We start from the raw sequence: 14046 nt of genomic DNA on the forward strand, positions 1-14046 counted from the left end.
AATATATTGCCAAATATTCAAGGAAAAATGGTTCTTGCCAGGTTAACATTTTGAATGAAATATCAATCTAGCTAATTGGGAACTATTTTTTATAAATACAAAAAATATAAGATTTAGAGGAACCAGAAAACCGTAGTATCTTTTCTGATGTTATAATTTTTATAATAATTTATATTATTATTATATGTAGAATGCAAATCTATCTCAAGTATCAAAAATAATAAAATGGAAATGCCACTGTTAAAATCAGTGAAAGCTACAAAATGTTAATTCCTAATGACTTAGAATGTCTCAGATCATATTGAAAAACAAAGCTTCATCACTATCCATCTGGGATAAATGCCCAGAGTCCCCAAATCCTTTTTAATATGAAACTTTCCTCTACACTGTGGTAATACTTTGGTCTTTAAGTATCTGGGAGCCCAAAGTTGAGGAAAGGACCTCTACTCCTTCAAAATACCATGGGATGGTAATATGAATTGAGAAAAATAATGTGTGGGGAACTGTAAGGTATGGACTTGATTTTCTCTGAGCCTGAGAAAGTTGCAGCCTGTCGGTGCTGGTCCCAGGAGAAAGTTTCTTGGGAGATGTCTCACTCAAAGACAACATTTGTAAACCATTTAACTTTCTCAAAGCAGTCCTGTATAGCTGTGGATAGTGTGTTTTTCTCTTGTCCCATATGTGGTGTTCCCTTGACCAATCATGTTAAACCTGTAGCATAAGACCCTATAAAAGCTAAAAAGTTCAAAGAATAAAGACCCTTTTCCTAGCAACTCACTCTAGTGTGTGCTGTGAATCCACACCTCTACATCGTGTCCAACAGCGACAGTAAGATTTGCGTCCTGTCAGGACACAGCCTCATATTTCTTTGTTCTTCCTGCAAGAAATGATGAGTAAACATGGTATTATTGTTTGCAAAGCCGCCAAAAATGGTAACACTGATATCAAGCAGTTGACAGTCATGCTTTGGTTCCAAACCAAGGGTCCTCTATCCATGATCCATTATTACTACTCATGCCTCTGCCCTTGATAATGGATTTGAGCTAGATGATCTTTAAAGTCTCTTCCAACCCTAACCACGCCATGATTCAATAAGATTGCACAGCTCAGTGGATTCTTTAGTGATGGGGGAAGCACCATCCTGCAGGTGTTTACCACTGCTAAGAATTAGCACCACATCTTTAAACACTCCTACAGGTGACAAAGCTCCTCAACAGATCTGTGAAAACCAAACCGGCTGTGTATCAGGATGCTCTTTTGTTGCTTATCAGATATGCTCGAACATTTTTCCATTGCAAGAAGAATTTCCCAGCTAGGAGCTGAATACTGTAATCACTGTCATAATTCATGAAAGTCACTTGCTTTGAAAATAACAAAAACGTTATCATAATTGTCAAAATGATGGTTCAGTAATCTAGGAATGCTTGTTATCTTGCCGGCTGTAAGTTGTGGACCTGGTCCAAAACGCAGGAATATAAATGAGAGCCTTTTCATTGGCCTCAGCAAGTCTTGGATAAGGCCTTCCATTAAGAGTAAGGAAGGAAACAGCCATTGCTGTAGTGCTGAGACAAGGTGCATGAATAAAGAGCAAGTGCTATGGTCAGAGAAATGGTTTCTCGATGCCACATGTGGAGTATAATAGCATCCAAAATGGTCCATCAACACCAGGCAAAGTTATTATTCCAGATCTTACTAACTGGGTTTCACAGGCATCTCTACAATTCATTGGATGTGCATTCTGCTTTCTGGCAGCATTTTAAAGTTCATTTAATAGAATATTAAACTAATCATGACGAATGATAAGCCAGATTTTATTACATTCTGGTTAATTACAAAATCATATCTACCTAGTCTTATATAAAGCAGATTAGTTGAAATACAGTGTGTCTTCACTGAACAGCCATGGAAGGAATCAACTAAAGAGGAAAGGCAGGACGGAAATCACTGAAGTCAGTGAAAAAATATTAAGATGCACACTTTTTGCTGTGACCCATAATAAAACTCCCCTCCCCTCAAATATCAGGTGAATGTACCTTTTAAAGATCTGAAACAACCACTCATTTTTATACTGGGATTTGGTTTTATGACTATATCTTAATTCAAGCATTTTCTGCACTGCTATTCTGCTGATTTATGACTGAACTGCTATTTATTTAGTGGAAAGGCATCCTATTAGGAAATGATTGTGTCCCACTCTGAAGGAATCAGCCGACAAATCACACCAAAACCTTTCTTAGTGATTACTCAGTAACACTTATTAGTGAAATTAAAATTCATGAGAAAAGATTTTGATAACTGCTGAAGCAGCGGCTCACATTTCCAGATGGTCTGCACAAAAGTGACATCCTACACCCCTCGTGATAACACGATGTGTTGGCAAGTGATTGTGGATGTTTGCTTATTTAATTAATAGAGGGCTGCACATCATTCAGCAATAAAGCCTGTGTGCTCAGCTCCACTGAAAGTCACGTGTGCTTCTAGTAGGGATTATGGAGGATTTAGGCTCTGCTGTCAAAACCTGCATTCCTCAAAATCATATCAGCTGCCATCTACCACAGCAAAATCCACTATTTTCAACTGAGGGAACAAGGGAACTCTTCTGGCATCACGGATGGATAAAAGTAGTGGCAGACACTGCTACATATAAAAGCATAGGAGGGGATAGACTCCATTAAAAAAGACAACAAAACCCAAAACCAGCATCTGGGTGCTGGAACACGCATATTTCTGGGAAGAACCATCATGAAGGCAAATTTCTGTGCTTTGTTACAGTCCAGCTGCACAACCACTCCCTTTCAGGAGTGTTGTTTCCTTACAGAAAAGGTTTTTGCCAGTGTTTCCACTAATGATCATTGGAATAGTTTGCTAGCTGCCCATAGACACACACCCCTAGTGACTGGAGTAGACTTACAGGCAACTTACAGAAGAAAGAAGAGTGATAAATTCCTTTGCAATGGGAGCGATACCTGTGTTATGAGACAGTGAAGAAAAACCTGAGTGCATGTGCAGCTTCCATCACAGCTGTATCTACAGCATGTACTTCCACACCTATTTTTGCCTAATAGATATCTTCTGTTCTTTTCTTTGCTCCCTTGCTTCACTCACATTTACTGCAGAGTGTGCTTTTAGTGAGTTTTATGTGCTGGGATTTTCAAAGTGGCTTGAGGCTATTGACTTTCAATAGGATTTGGGTAGCTAATTGCCTTTTCCTTTGTACTTTACAAATTCCAGACATAGCTCTTCTGTGAGTTCATTTTTGTCTTTTATGACTGAATTTCCTGAAATGTTATATCCCTTTTGAAAGGAAAAAAAAAAAAAAAAAAAGAAAGAGAAAAAATAGTGTCCCCGTCTCTTTTTAATGTAATCCAAAGGAAATAGTTGTCCTTTTTCCTCTAAAGGTCCAAAGCTCTTGGTCTCTTATCTATTTAAGTTAAACAGTGCAGATATCAAATGCATTAATTCAAGTCTCCTCAAGGAGCCTGGCAGCTGATCTGGGTGATAGAGATTTCCCCTGTAAACCCTTCTCAGTGTGTGCCGTGCTGTGGTGGTTTAGAGCCTGTTGAGGGTGGTGAGAATGCTGAAAAGGCAACAAATAGCATTGGGGCTGCCCATTCAGAAACTTGGGTTTCAGTCTCTCACACCCAGGCTGCATAAGCAATTGCTGTCTGTCAGAGCTGAGTGCAGCTTTGGCCCCTGGCTGTCCAGGGCACCTTGTCCTCTGTCTCACTGCCCTGGTTAGCTGTGTGCTAACAGCTGCTTACTGCCGGTCTCAGAATGCAAAAGGCAAGAGATGGTCCATGCAAAACAGAAGCAAACCATTCACCTAACACAGCAGATAGGCCCATAGACATTAAAGGAAAAACAAATAAGTATTTTATAATGGTAGCAGAAGTCTGCCAAAGACGTTCGGAGAAACAGAATTAGTGCACAGAAGAAGAAAACTTCAGCGTGAGATTTTGTGAATGCAACCTCAGCAAAAGTGAACCAGGCAGATGCACAACTGAGAGAACTGCATGTAGAAAACAAATTAAGAGAAAACAGAGCTTGTAGATAATGGATAAAATGCAGGGGGAAAGGGAGAGAAACATTAGTTACTGGTTATAATTTATCCTTTTTTCTATTTTTATTTGTCTTTGCTGAGCACATGGACTGTGCTCTGGCTTCAGGCAACACAATGCCCTTCACAGCAAGGGATGGGAATAACTCCACAGAGCAGGTGTGCTGAAAGCTGTTTTAAAAGTAATTTACACACAAAGAGACTTTGCTGGAAATGGAAAAGAAGGAGGAATAGAAAAGCAAATAGAATATTCTGTAGCAGCCTTTTTTGTCCAAAACGCAATGCTATGTGACTGTGAGAAGAAACACTAGGACAAAGGCACCTCTGTTAGAGTCTAAAAATTGTTTAAATTCCTTCAAAAAAGGTGCTAAATGGGCTTAGCAGTTTATGAAGGCCACACTAGCTTTTGGAGGACAACGTGTGCCTAATGAAAGAAGGTACAGGGCCTCCAAGACGATTTTTGTCAGCACACCTTGTGTCAGTTATAAGTTTCCTGTTGCTTTGCCTTCCAGACCATCTCCAGACACATGAATCTGCAGTAAAGCTACTGTGCCTGAAGCTGTGACTAGAAAAGTGTATTACCTATCCTAAAATCCAGCTACAATGTCAATACCACTAAAGGATGGGCATGAGCTATTTCTTGATAAGTAAATACTGATGTCAATACTGGCTCCTTTCACTTCCAGGACTCCCTGAGTAATGTGTTTCAGGATTACTCCTCATAAAATCTGGAGCCATGGTTGCTGCATCTCAGTTTCCCTAGGCAAAAAATGTGACTCTTGCTGATTGAGCTATCAAAGGAACTGCTTTAGAGTCTCATGCTTTCAAACCACTGTGACACATACTCAGGAAATCATCTTTGTTCAGCAAAGTGTGGCAGCCCTTTCTCACCTTGTACTTCTTTATTGCAAAGGTTTCAAGGCATGTATCTCTGGCAGAACTCTGCAGAAATAAAGAGGATATAAAGAGCCAGATTTTTGTCTGCTGGGTTATCACAGGTTTGGAGTTCCCTCAACTTAAACCCAGAAAATAAGTTATATGCATACAGCTTGGCATTTTACAGACCAAATTCTCCAGGACAATAGAAGCCCATCTAGGGGGAAAAGGAAAAAAAAAAATTAAAAACCCTCCAACAAGATACCAGTTAGAAGATAAAAGCCCAGGTGTTGCACATTTGGACTAGTTGAATTTCATTAGGTTCTCACTGGCCCAGTTGTCAGGTGTGTCCATCAGACCCTGTAGACTTGTGGCTATTCAGGTTCATCAGGTGGCCTCAAACCTGATTTTTGCTTACAGTGGGAGACACTTCTGTCCCCCAGCCCCCAGCTAGGAGCTCAAGGACTCAGAGATGTGGGAAACCTGGCTGCCAGTGAAGACTGGGGCAAAGAACCTCAGTCTTCTACATACCAGTTTTCACCAGTTCTGCCTTCCCATTTATCTCCTTAGCACAACATGGAATGTGGATAACTGCTAGGCTAAACTTATTCCTGAATAAGAATCTGTTTAATACCCAGGAAAGGATCTGTTGTTTCTGCTAAGTGAACTGCAGACAAATTTATTGCAAAAAAAATCAAACTCAAATACGCGATGTATGGCAGATTTCACCTTGATATCATTCATGTTGGAAAGAAATGGTCAGAGATAAGAGAAACAACAGCAAAATAGTTTTCTACAAGCAAATATCTCCAGGTTATAAAGCTCATCTTCATCAATTTGGGACATTTTAATTACATTATTAAGGAATTTCTTGCAAATCATTGTATAATTAGGCAAATTTGAGTAGTTAAATCAGCAATTACCAGCACAACTGCTTTCATAAGTTGCAACTTAATTGTTTTATTGGGTGTCATTGCTCTATATTTGGGAAACTATCACATTTCAGGTAATCGTAATGTTCCAACATGACAGAAAACAAATAAAACATATAAGCACATTCCTAGCACATAAAAACACACATGAGCTATGGGACTAGAGGAAGCTGATAACCATTTGTTTTCATGTATTGCCACTCCATACGACGACAGTAAAAATAATTCAGTCTGTTAAAGATAAGCCCAAGCAACTTAGACAGAAGAAACTTCCCTCATTGATCCCCTTCTCATCTGTTTCAGTAGCTTAGAGCATCCTTCTGGAGTTTCATGTCTCCTCATCCCCATGACGGCTTGGGGCAGGAAAAACACCTCCACTAGCATCCACACCAGGTCCAATGGCTCCAGACTGGCCCACTACACCACTGCAGAACAAATTTTGTCAGGGAGGCTGTCAGAGAGGTTTTGAGTCACTGCATTATCAGCTCTGGAGTTAACCTAGCCTGCTTCCTTGGACAGCTGTGCCAGATATGCTGAGATGTGTTGCATGGAGAGGAGGCTTAGCAAACCCGCCTTCTCTGCAAAACCATATTCCATTGCTTCACAGTCATTTAAATGTTAATGCCTGGCCTCTAAATGAAATGTTTTTGTAGGACCACTAATATAAGGAAGAGAGCAAAATATTTTTCCTCATGAGTAAACAATCAGATTTATCTCAGGATGAGTTTCTGAGGGCACTGTAAAGGCATCCTTGTACTCTTGTGGAATAGGGAAATTCTTCTCTGAGTCACTGAGTTCCAGCACACCAGAACAGAGGATCTTGGAACCCCTTTGTGCTTTGAAAGTGTCAAGGCTGTCAGGAGGGACATTTGAATATACAGTCACCATTACAGAGGACCCAATAATATTTCACATATGAAAACACCAATCCTCAAGATGCATTATTTCTACAGGGGGAAAAACTGAGCTTCATAGGACAAACTTATCTAGGGCCAGTTAAAGGCTGAGGGAAGGGCCAAGCCCAAGTCTCTAGTCACAAGTCATAGTCCCACGATTTTCTTAAAAAAACATTGTTTCATCAAAATAAAATAAGTAGTTATTTCCCCTCCATTGGGGAGGGAAACAATTATTTTCCCTTGCCAACAGAACTATTCAGATGTGACCAAAAGTCAAACCATCTCAATAATGTGAATTGCTTTAGGTTACTTGTTTCTATCTTTCTGCCTGCTTTATGTCTTGGTAGATGTCTGCCTGACCTCTTCCAAACTCTGATTTCAAATAGAAATTCTAGCAGTGCCCCATAGAGGCCAATTTGATTTGAAGATTGCAGGAGACAGAGAGGATAACGTTAATAAAATTGTCAGACTGCAAATAGCCACTTGATGTTATTTAATGTTTCTTCTGTTCAGAAAGGTCACAAGGATCATCTTCCAGTTCTCTTATGAGGAAAATCAAGCTTTAAGGGAAGGAACATTTGTGTCAAGTTCACTTTACTGCTGAAGTGCAGAAAAAATGCAGAAAACTCCTATCACTGGCGAATGACCACATCATACTTTGTTGGACTGTGGCTAAAAATAGATGGATTAATAAAATACTCCTAATAAGAATCAAAATATAAAGAAAGTGCTAACTCCTTTCCCTCTTCAAAAAGGTAAGGAATAAGAAGGTGTCATCTGGCAGCTAATCACCACACAGCTGCTACTTCATTCCTTACCACGTGTGGTGGGAAGAAGGATCAGAAGGGCAAAACTGAGAAAACTTGTGGATTGAGATAAAGATACTTTTATAGGTAAAGCAAAAGCTGTGCATGCAAGCAATATATAACAAAGTCCTTCAGTATTTCCTGGATGCTTAGCCATCCCTAGGAGACCAGGGCTCAATTTTCAGCACAAACCCTAAACATAGCCCCACACAAGCTACTAAGAAGAAATTTAATTCTTTAAACTAAAATAGCATTTTTACTTACAAAAAAAATTATAAAAAAATCAGCCTGACTTCCATATCCACTTATTCATTTTGGGGTTCTAGTTCTGTAAGTATCTTCCACCATATAATGAGTTTCTACATGGTAACAAAGTGTGATTGCATCTTTCAACCCAACAGCAAATCAAAGTCCAAAGGTGTTTCATCTTCAAGGCACTTAACATGCAAATAAACTGATTGAAGTCTAAGTTAGGAAAAATTACATTACACATATATGCTTTGTGCATTTCTGACCCTATCCAAAATTTTTGATCTTCATATGCCTGCTACTTACCCAAAATAACACATTGTCTTTATGTCAAAAAGCATTTTCATTAAAAGTCTGGAACTTCTATTATAGATATGCCACCTTTGTGTCTGCAGGCTGAAATTAAAGTTATTTAAAGTGGCTGAAAAATATGACTGGAGATTTTACAAGCAATCAGAGGCTGGTAGGAGGTGTAAATTAGAAAGATTATGACACAAATCACTGTGAATTCTTGTGCTATCCAATTACCAGCATACAAAGTACAATCTTTTTTCTGTACTACTCTCTGCAGAACAGTAACAATGACCTGGCAAAAATTTATGCTCTAGGGAAAGGTGGATTGGAAAGATAATTGGAGAGAGAGAGAAATATTAATAGCTTACAAAATCCTTTTCTGTTAGGATATGGATACAAATTTGGTCCATGATCAGCTGCCACTGAAAGATATTGTCAGGTTAGTAATGTTCATGGACATTGTAGTCTCCAGTTTATTTCCTAGGAGTTATTAATTAATACTCTTGCTTTGGAGATCTGAATAAAAGAGATGAAAAATTGAACTGGAAGTCAGTTAGGAACTACATGGCTGCTCCAAACAGGTTCAGGTCACACAGATATTAAAGAAATACTCCTAGAGTGAGTTATAAGTACAAGACTGTGCTTTATGATGCAGCAGCATCTAAAATGGACTGTTCTTCTGAGGACATTTATCGTTCCATTTTTCATTGCCATCAGTACACATCTCCCAGACTTCTTCCAAGGATGGAGCTTTGATTGCAACTTTCATCTAAATGGGTCACAATAGACACAATGCCAGACATCTGCTGTTCTTTGTGGAAGAACTGGGAGTTTGCTCTTAAGTGAAAATTCTGTGAATTTTCAGAAATACTTAAATTACGATAGTCCTCTTGACAATTGTTTACTGAACCACGAAAGATAATTATGTCACCACATGTATCCACAGTTCTCACACCCTTTTAATAAAATTTGGAAATTGGACAAAGCCAAAGAAAGGTAGCAAGGGATATTGAAACTCTGGATCAGCTCTCAAGTAAGGAATGACCAACTGAGTAGACTAAATTTCTCCACCCTCGGCAAGAGACAGCTGAAGATATGTTGGATACAAAACTGTGAATAGCATACAGAGAATAGAGAGGGATTGATTATTCACTCTGTTCCAGTATAAGCATTAAGAGTACCAAATGAGGACAGCAAAGCCACAAATGAAAGGAAGTGGTTCCTCAGGCAATGGGTGGTAGAATAACTTGCTCAACATCCTTCCAAAGGACATTGTTTCTGGAGGAGGTTGTCAGGAGTTCAAGGATAGATGGAATGAAAGGCTTGGAAGAAAGAACCATGAAGACCTTTCTAAGCAGACAGATAAACTATGTCAGTAAAATACCTGTTGTGCATGTGCTCCAAGAGCAGGGAAGTGTCATATATGCTTTGCTGGTGACAGAAAATGGCACTAGATTGGACCTGTGAACACAACTACTACAGCTGTGTTTATGAATGCTTTCCATGTTCCATATGCCTGTATATACTTCTGTCCATACAGTTACACTCTATCATTTTGGAGAGCTCAAAGATAACCTCCCTCAAAAAAGCTACAGGCAATAATATTTCCCAGGTTTCAATTTAAGCTGTTTTGCCACAGTGTTCTTGCTTACCCTCTCAGAAAGAGTGCCACAGCAAGGAGATTCTTGTATCCTAAGACCTCCAGAACACATATTAACTCTTTAATACCCTTTATGGAATAAATACATTATTTTTATTTAGGATATTGATCCCCTAAGCACTTTGTTCTTTGGAGATTGTTCCTTTCTACTGATGTACAGGGGGAGAATACCCTGTCTGAGGAGATATAAGGCAATCAAATATTATTTTTTCTCACTAGAGGATGGGATGAATAAAAGTTATATAATATTAATTGGTTATTATCATTATTATCATTATTATCATTATTATTATTATCATTATCATTATCATCAAGTGTGCTTGGATTTTACCTCAAGCACTTTTCAGAGACTCATTTCTGTCACATTTTGCCAGGCTAACAAAGCATAGATAGTAGAACTCTACAGTAGTACAGTTTTTGCAGATCTAGAAGCTTGAGTTGGTGCAAGGACAAAATGGGAGAATCTTTTGTTGATGTAAAAGTGATGGAAAATGGAGTAGATAGATGCTATTAGATCCCAAACTTCAATGTTCTTGCAGAGCATGCCCAGCATCCAGTTCCTAATGAGATATGCAATGCTGAACCTGAGTTCTAAACATGGTGTCAGGAGGGCAACTAGATGTGTAAGAATAAATGTTGTCATGGAATATTGTCCTGTCAGTCATAAATTTCTTCACAAGCTTTTTGATCATGGCCCTCTCCTAACATATCCAGTTTTATTCAGCTGTAAAGGCTAATTAACCTCTACATGTTTTGAAGAATAAAGGGAGTTTAAAATAGCACCTGTGCCAGTACTGTCAGACACAGGTTTCTTGCTCAGAACTGAGTTACCCTTGTTGAAGCAGGAGATATCGGGAAAAAAACAACATGGAAAGAAAGAGCTCTAAACCATGTGTTGTACAGAAAACCCCTCCCTCTTCCAAAGTGTAGTGGTTACCAGGTGTAAAGGGGCTACAGAGGTTAATGGTAATGGGACCCAATAAATATGTATTCTCCTGTTCATTCTCTGATGAACAGAAAAGGAGCAGTGGATCAGCTGAAAGGAGTAGCAGGATCTTGGTTTTTATGGGAAGTTTGTCTGATCTGTGCAATCATCTTGTAGAACACAGAAATCACACGTGAAACACAAGATGAGATTTTCATTGTGACAGATGTGACTAAACTGCTGTAGGACACAGACCTTTGCTGACATAAGTGTTAATGCTGTTAAGCTCTACTGACAAAAGTGTGAAATCTTTAAATGTGTTGCTTTCTAGTTTTCTTTGTTATTTCTTAATTTGCCACTCACAGCTTCAGAATTCATTCTGGGGAAAAAATTAACAGTCATGATAACTCCTCATTTTATCAAGGTGTTCATCCTTGACTATTTACCCTGAACTCCTGGATTCATGTGACTAGCTGAAGATTTCTTTTGTTATCAATAGAGTTTGTTTTGTAATCTGGTGACAGGATTAAAAAAAAAAAAAAAAAAATAAACCCACTGCCACCATAAAAACCCACTAAATGCTGAAAATTGGCATAGAGTATTTGAATTCCTGGGCATTACTATCCAAAAACAGGAAGCATGGGAGTCATCTTCTGTAAAATGCCCCCCATATTTACATTATATTGAAGTACTTAATCTATTATTTCCTGAACATATCACGTGAATGATAAGCTGCACTTAAGGTTTTTGCAGGAACAATTACAGAGATTTTTTTTTTTCCTGAAACCTACACACAGTATTTTCAATGAAGATTCCTTTCTGTGAACAGAAATTAAGAATAAAACCTATGTGCCACCAGTTGTCATGGTGCCAGGATTTGACAACTACAGCTGATACAGCATAGTATCACTTTCAAGCCAAAGTTTTTGTAGAGATGGAAGAGTCTTCAATCAGGAAACCTGATGAATTGATTCCATTGTGATACGTGGGCAGAGAGTGAAAGCAGCAATACCAGCCATTACTGAAATGAGATTGTGGAGTTAGAGGAGATGAGGTGGAAGGAAAGAGCAGTAAAATCAGGGAAGTTAAAGAAAGGAGGGGATGAGTAGGAAAAGAGAAGGAAGGAGGACAGAGTGTATTTGTTCAAAAAGATACAAGTAAAGACCAGAGGGAAAATAATAAAAACAAACAGATGACGAAAAAAAAGAGAATTAGGAAAAGGCAATCAGAAAAACAGAAGAGGCATTCTTTATGAATGAGATTAGCATCATTTCTTTAAATTTACAATTTATCAGAATTCACTGGAGTTATCAGTTATTGATAGTGGGAAATCAGGAGGTTTCTGGATTTGTTTGGAGGAGGGCAGGGCCATTTTCTTCTGTAAAGGAGGAGAAGATGTGAGTATTTTTTAAAGTAGGAGTATACAAGTTATTCAATCACATCTATTTCATAATAGAAATAAGCTTCAAATAAGCTTGGTCTTTCTTAGAGCAAAAAGGTAAAGATACATTAATTATCCTTAATAACAAACATGCAAAACAAATCTAAGGCAAATTCACATGTCTGTGTTCAGTGGGGCTCTAAATTAGGGCTGTATCCATCCAGATGCTTCCATCTTTCAAGCAACACAACCCAGCTCTGGCACTTCAAGCAGTAATGTGCCCAGTGAAATTAAATTACCCATTGATAAATGTGGATCCAGTTACTTATTTGACGGAGCAGCATCAGAATTGTCAACTGGGATGTAAAATATGTGTTACTTTGTGTCCTCTCTCTAGCAAGTCAGCATTGGCTCATGAAGTACCACTGGCAAGTGTGGCTGCTGGTTCTCACCATCTGCCTCAGGCCGGTGGCCATGGAAATGTGCTGAAGCTCACTGCAAGGGAGGATACACTTCCCCTGGGAAATGTGTAATTCAGGGGAAATCAAAGTCCATCCAAACAAAGTGGGATATGCTGAGGGACACTGGTCAAAAGCATTCTCAGCAGAGTCAAACTGATTTCCAGTGAGGCATCTGGAGTGAGGAAAGGTTTGTGAAACACCTGGGCTTGATTCCTAAAGGAGTTTGAAAGGTAATAAAAGGAGTCATAAGGGGTTGAAAACTTTATTGCAGTCTAAGCTGAGACACTCTCCCTGCATAATTTAGAATAAAGGTCAGGTTTTTTTTACCAAACCCTTGAGACACGTACAAATCGACTTGACAGCATTAATCTCTATTATAATTTATATTCTGATATTAAAAGTAAGAATGCTAAACACACAAATGGACAAACAAAAACTCCCCCAAAACCCAAAAAAATGCAACTCAAAAAAGGGCTTCTAGGAAGAAAATTGGAGAAAGGCTTTTCCAAGCTCACCATGGAAAACTGATTTAATAAATAAACTTAAGACACATGCTTTGTTTTAAAGCATATATTTATTCCATATTCATCAGAGAATTTAAATCTGAATTGTGCAGTGATTCAAGAGAATCAAGGTGTACATACAAGATTAAACATGGCTTCAAATGCTTTGCTGAATCAGGGCACAGTTTAGGTATCAAGGAACTGTAATTCTGCTCTCTCTGCACTTGCTAAATTGATGGTGATGTGCAGGTTATACCCCTTCCATACCTCTCAAATTATCATCTGTGGGAGTACCACAGTGTGACTCTGACATACACAGAACTAATGAATACTTCATGAGACTCTCAGTTATTATTTAATCACAGCTCCTTTGTGAGGTGATGGAATTTGTGTTGATACGAAGGCAAAATAGCACAGCACTGAAATGTAATAGTGAAAACAAACCCAAAAGCAAACTAAGTTACTATTAAATGTAGGAGAAGCACAGAAGAGAAATATGTAGTAATGATTGAAAACACAGACATTTGAAAGATTTCATCAAAAAGACCAGTGTAAAAGAATAGACAAAGCGCTCAGTTCTATGGTATGACACTACAATTCATTCCTATGTAAAGGATCAATTTTTTGCACAAATGTCCCACTACATAATCTGAGAGTCAGGGCTGAACTAATCTACAAGTAGAATGCATAAGAAAAGCAAGCATTTAAAAATCTGACCTAAACTGCCAAATTTTTCCCTTTTTTTAATAACTTTTTTTTTCTCCAGGAATATGTGCAGTAGAATGGAAACTATGGGTAGTCAAAAAGGAAACCTTTTCTTTGTCTGCTAAACTGCTACCAGCAAAGTTAACAGCCTAATCAAGATTATTAGCGCTAAAGTTAACAACTTTAATAATTTTGTTACTTAGATTAATTGTATCTGGTTTATTTTTCCCAAACCATTGTTATTATGACCAATTTTACGTAGAATGAGTCAATATTCCAGATTTCATAACACCCATGTGCA

This window comes from Poecile atricapillus, chromosome 4, assembly GCF_030490865.1.
Source record: "Poecile atricapillus isolate bPoeAtr1 chromosome 4, bPoeAtr1.hap1, whole genome shotgun sequence".
NCBI lineage: Eukaryota > Metazoa > Chordata > Aves > Passeriformes > Paridae > Poecile > Poecile atricapillus.